Source organism: Perognathus longimembris, chromosome 28 (assembly GCF_023159225.1).
Source record: "Perognathus longimembris pacificus isolate PPM17 chromosome 28, ASM2315922v1, whole genome shotgun sequence".
Classification (NCBI taxonomy): domain Eukaryota; kingdom Metazoa; phylum Chordata; class Mammalia; order Rodentia; family Heteromyidae; genus Perognathus; species Perognathus longimembris.
The window spans coordinates 48,682,861-48,689,078 of NC_063188.1; the positions used below are offsets into that span (position 1 = coordinate 48,682,861).

The following is a 6,218-nucleotide window of genomic DNA, read 5'->3' on the forward strand; positions in this document are numbered from 1 at the left end:
ATTTCCAGACTCCTCCAGTGGGAGCAAGGTGTTGTGGCAGGCTGCACTAAATCAGTCATCACTCAGCCAGCCACTTGCTTTCAGACGTCCAAAAACCTTTGTTGCCGCCTTGTTGCTCATCTTTTAAAAGTCCCTTTATTCTCAGTTGGGACTTGGGAAGAGGAGGAGGTCAATGTATTCAACCTCAAGTCTTTTATTATGCTTCCCCACCCCACCCCACCCCTGTGCCAGTACTAGGGCTTGAACTCAGGGTCTGAATACTGTCCCTAAGATCTGAGGATCACATTTCAAAGCTAGCCCAGGCAGGAAAGTCTGTGAGAGTCATCTCCAGTTAACCACCTTCCAGATGGAGCTGGAGCTGTGGCTCAAATGGTAGAGCCCTAGCCTTGAGCACAAAAGCTCAGGAACAATGCTCAGGCCCTGAGTCAAGCCCCAGTATGGCACTAAAAATAATAATTTAAGAAAAGCTCCCAACAATTAAAGACATAATTTTCTAGATTGAAAGAACCTACCAGCTGCTCAGAACAATGAATGGAAACTGACCTACTGGTTAAATACTTCAGCAGGAAATTTCAGAGCACCTGAGGACAAAAGAGATCCTGGGAGTGTCCAGACAAGAAAAAACAGGTTCACACCAAGAACCAAACCTGTCAGCAACATCCAGAGCTAGAAGACTGTAGCCTGGGGCCTCTAAAATTCTAAGCAAAATATTTCCAACCTAGAATTGGATATCTAATCAAACTATTTTAAATAAATATTAGAGTGAAATTGAGGCATATTCAGTCTCCATGCTACCCTCCCAAGCTGAGAAGGTAGTTTGTCCAGATGAGAAAGTAATAAAAAAAAAGATGGAAGAGAAATAACTCTAGGGGAAGAATGGCACATCAGAAGGTTTTCTTCACATAGATGAAACTGATAAATATATGTGAATGCTTTGAGATGGGAATTAAAAAACAGAGCAATGGATGAGTATGAAACTGAATTCACCATATTGAACAGTAGTAAGCTAAGCAAAATTAAAAGTGATTAGGTCTAGCCATGGCTCCCCTTCCAGTTTTTGAGTGGTTGATTGGAGATAAGAGTCTCAAGGGGACTTTTCTGCCTGGGCTGGCTTTGAATCCTGATTCTCAGATCTCAACCTTCTGAGTGGGTAGGATTACAGAGCATGAGCCACTGGTGCCTGGCTCAAAGTGATAGAGCACTAGCCTTGAGAAAAGAGCTCAGGGACAGCACCCAGATCCTGAATTCAAGCCTCATAACTGACCCACCCCCCAAAGAAGATGAGGTCTATATCAGAGGATCACAATAGCTCAACAGCATTATACATATGATTATATAAGATGAGGCTAAGCAAAATGAACTCCAAGAGATGGAAACAGGAGGATTTTATTGTTGTCATTATGTTTAATGTACTAGGTGTATTTCCTTTGGTGTACCGCCTGTGGTCACTGTATATGATTTTGGTACACTGGATATTTTATATATGATTATCTGAACTAGGAAAGGGAAAGAAAAATGAGGGAGAGTGTAATAAATAAGACAAGAAATGTACTCACTACCTTATTATGTAACTGTACCCCCTCTGTTCATCACCTTGTCAATAAAATTTAATTTAAAAAAATAAATAATTTAAAAAGTGCTCTGAACCACTGGCCATAAAAGAAATGAAAATCAAAACAACATTGAGATTCCATCTCATCCCAGTAAGAATGTCTTATATCAAGAAATCTAACAATAACAATTGTTGGAGGGGATATGGCCAAAAGAGAACCCTACTTCATTGTTGTTGGGAATGTAAACTGGTTCAGCCACTCTGGCAAGTGGTATGGAGATTGCTCAGAAGGCTAAACATAGAACTCCCCTATGACCCAGCAGCCCCACTTTTGGGCATCTTTCCAAAAGACCACAAATAAAATCATAGTAAAGCCACCAGCACCACAATGTTCATCGCAGCACAATTTGTCATAGCTAGAATCTGGAACCAACCCAGATGCCCCTCAGTAGACGAATGGATCAGGAAAATGTGGTACATATACACAATGGAATTTTATACCTCTATCAGAAAGAATGACAATGTCCCATTTGTAAGAAAATGGAAGGACTTGGAAAAAATTATACTAAGTGAAGTGAGCCAGACCCAAAGAAACATGGACTCTATGGTCTCTCTTATAGGGAATAATTAGCACAGGTTTCTGCTAGTCACAGCAGAGGATCACAAGAGCCCAATAGCTATACCCTTATGAACTCCTATGATGATGCTATGTGAAATGAACTCCATGTTATGGAAATGATTGTTATATCACTGTTGTAACTACTTTCAATGTGCTATGTGTAACTGTAGCTTCTATTATTGATGGTTTTTTTGTATCCCCTTCCTGTGGTTGTACCTACAGTATCTCTGTATCTTATCTGAGTATATTGGAAACCGTGTATACTGGTATTAGAACTAGGAAACTGAAAGGGAATACCAAAATTGAAAGACACAGGTTAAAAAAAGACAAACAACTACAAAAGCAATACTTGCAAAACTGTTTGGTGTAAATGAACTGAACAACTCATGGGCGAGGGGAAAGGAAAAGGGGATGGGGGATGGGGGAATGAGGGATGAGGTAACAAACAGTACAAGAAATGTATCCAATGCCTAACTATGAAACTGTAACCTCTCTGTACATCAGTTTGATAATAAAAATTTAAAAAAAATCATTGTCCAGTAACTCACATCCACTGACACTCTTGTGCAGTTTCATGGAGTTTCTGTTTGGCACAGCCTCCTCCACCAAGTGGTCAGAAATGTATTATCTGTAGTCATTTCCGATTGGGCATTGCATCCACATTATCATCCTTTTTCTGAGATTCTTTTAACTTTCCTGGGTCTCTGTCTAGAGAGGACTGAGTTGAAGAGCAGATCACCCACATCAGGACTAAACAAAAATTCATTGACACACACATTTTCAAGGACCCCTAATAGCAGCAGGAGCTACCATGATGGCTGCCAAGCCTTACAATGCTGCATGACAATACAACCAAGAGAGAGACAGCAAGAGAGCCATTAGCATTAGTGGCCAGAAGACAAAGTGGAAAGGACGTTTCTCCTGGAGACCATAGAGCTGGAGGGCATCCTACACCACCACTCATCTCTTCATGGAAAGATCATAGCAAAGCAAAACAGGACCTTCTAAAGATAATGTGTCTGTATGCAAGAAATGTCCCCATTGCCTTACGTATGAACTGTAACCTCTCTGTACACCACTTTGACAATAAATAAATAATTTTAAAAAGATATTCAATCAACAAGTAATTGTGATAAATGGAAGATAATATTTTCTGTATACTCTGGATATTCCTTTTTAAAAGTGTCCTTTGGTTTGTCATTCTTTTTTGACTGTCTAATGAAAACAAGTATTTCCTAGAAAAACATAAATAAGAAACAAAGTCAGAAAAGAAGAAGCTTGTCCCCACTGAGACAATACTAGCTGATTTTCAAATTGCATATATTGGTTTTGCTAGGTAGGGAGAACTCAAATGAGAAGGCAGTAGCATTTTGTATGCAATTCAATAACTTCTTAACAATACTTTTAGTGATGCTAGTGTTTGAATTCAAAACCTTATACTTTAAAGGTAGATGCTCTATCAATTGTGATGCATTCTTAGCCTTTTCTTGCTTTAATTATTTTTCTAAAAGACCTTTTGTCTGTCTTAGCCAAGGCCAGCCTCAGACCAAGATCCTCTCACCAATAGCTTCCAGAGAACCTGAATAGTCATGATGGCCTCCACAATGGGCTTTTTTTGGACGATGGTCACACTAGTTTTCTCTAGTAGGCTTCAGAGTCCAATTCTTTCTATCTCTGCATAACCATGCTAGGCCTCTGTAATATTTGTACACATTTGAGGGTACAATGCAATAACAGTACACACACACAATATGTGATAATCAGGGCAATTAGCATTTCTGTGCTATATTATTAACCATTAGGAAATCTAAATAAAAACCATGAGATAGCGTTTCACATTCACTTGAAGAGCTACGACAAAAACAACAAAAATGCAGACTACAATAAGTATGAGAAAGTAAGTGGCAATATTGGAGCACTCATATACCTCTGGAAGAATATAAAGTGATACAACCCTATTTAAATAAAATTTCCACCATATTCAGTGCTCGATATAAAAAAAAAGAACCTAGTGGCATAGTAATTATCCTTTAAATAGAAGACCTTAATCAGAGGTTATCTTATTTAGACCCAATGAAATATATTCCAAATCAATCTGAAATTGTTTCTGAAAAATGACTTGCATTCTATCACCCTATTGTAAAGTCATTATTTTTTCTAATTCATACACAAATTTCTTAAAATTGAATAAATGCTATCATTCTTTAGTTTGTGTAAAACCAATAGTAATTAGCCAAAATTTAGAAATTATTTTCAATATTTACCAATCAAAATTCTCCTTGTCAAATTGCAAATGTTGCAAATATTCAAACCACCAAAGGTGTTTAATTAGTCTCCAGAATTTACTGTATTACTAAATGTCAGGAATGTCCAGCAAATTTGAGATCAAATGTTTTGAGATTTAATTACATGAACTACAAGGTAAGTACTTTATCTGTATAGTTAGGTGTTTTTCCTTTTGTTGTTTTGAACGTTGAATGAGTTTGCAAATATGTACACTTATGAAACTATTACACCAATGAATGTATGTTTCTGTTACTTAAAAGTTCTCTCTTGTCTGTATAGGCTTTTCCTACACATTCACTACAAATCACTGTTGGTGTGTGTCTTCATGTTCTAGTGCTAGGTGTCTCTTTACACATGATTTAGGTGAGGGAGCTGATTGAATTACTGGGTCTAGTGTGTTTAAGTAGTTCATGCATGGTTGTTGGGGTCCATCTCCCCCCCTGGATGGAAGGTGCTTGATGCACCTCCCCCAGCTGGGGAATGCGGCCCTTCTACCCTCTCTACATTGGAAACCGGTTGGGCAAAAAGCCCCCCGACTCAGCCGGCAGCCAGCCCGGCGCCTACCAGCCCCGCCCTGGTTTGGCGCGCTCAGAGTGACAATAGCCCTTGGAAGTCAAGTGACAGCTCTCAGCCTATCGGAATCCTGGCCAACCCCCTTTCTTCGAATTCATCTCCCCCTGTCCTTCTTTCAATAGAGAGATTTCGCTCTAAGAGGCGGTCCCTGTAGCATCAGTTCGCCAGCGCCCAGGGAAAGGGGGCGAACCATAACTACGGTAGGTCGCGTGCCCGCCAGGCCGGAGTAACCCCTACGTCCCACCCTAACATACCTGCAGGCCGAGGGTTAGAGGAGAGGGTGATACGGAGGGTAAAAGGAAAGAAAGAAATAAGCATCTGAGCAGGGGCAGACAAAAAAACCCCAACATTGTGGCGCCCAACGTGGGGCTCGAACCCACGACCCTGGGATTAAGAGTCCCATGCTCTACCGACTGAACAGGGCCGACACTGGGTCCATCGCTGGTGCAGGCAGGCTTTCCCGTTTCTCCTTAGATTCCACCTCGTTCTTTGCTTTCCTGAGAGGAAACAAGGGGAGACATCCCTCAAGGGCAGGTGCCCTTGGGTGGTCATTGTGATGGACAATATTTTACATCTCTAGCAGGTATCCAGATTGGATTCGGTTTCCCAGTAGGGAAAACACAGGCGAATCCCCTTCTAGCACTGATAATTGGGTCTGGCCCACGCCACTCCCCTGTCAGGGAATCCTTCCAGCGGGCCTCCACTTTTAAATAGGGTGTTTGGCTTGACCAGTGTCTCTGGAAAGCCGACAGAGGTTGGTCCTTAGAGAAATTTAAAATATTCAATGTAAACATCGCTGTCCTCAGCTGGTCCTGGGGGCTTCCCCCCCTTTTTGTTTTAATAATTGATCCTTCAGGGTCTTATTATGCCTCTCAATTATGGCTTGACCCTTTGGGTTATAAGGTATTCCAGTGGTATGTTTAATATTCCACATTTGGAAAAAGGCCTGTAGAGGCTTACTGGTGAAACAAGGTCCATTATCTATTTTAACCTGTAAAGGCAATCCTAGGATAGCAAAACATTGTAAGAAGTGGCTTTCAGCATGCCGTGCTCTTTCCCCGGTATGCAGAGAGGCTCAACACGCGCCAGAGCATGTGTCAATAGACATGAATATATATTTTAGCCTTACAAAGGGAGCGTAGTGCGTCACATCAGTCTGCCAAATTAAGTTAGGTTTGAGACATCTTG

General features: G+C 40.8%; 1 non-coding gene across 1 annotated transcript; it reads right to left on the reverse strand.

Annotated features, from left to right (window-relative positions):
- Positions 1-5,385: 5,385 nt before the first annotated feature.
- On the reverse strand, positions 5,386-5,454 carry Trnak-cuu. The gene has a single exon. It is a non-coding gene; the product is annotated as a tRNA-Lys (tRNA).
- Between the last annotated feature and the right edge of the window lie 764 nt (positions 5,455-6,218).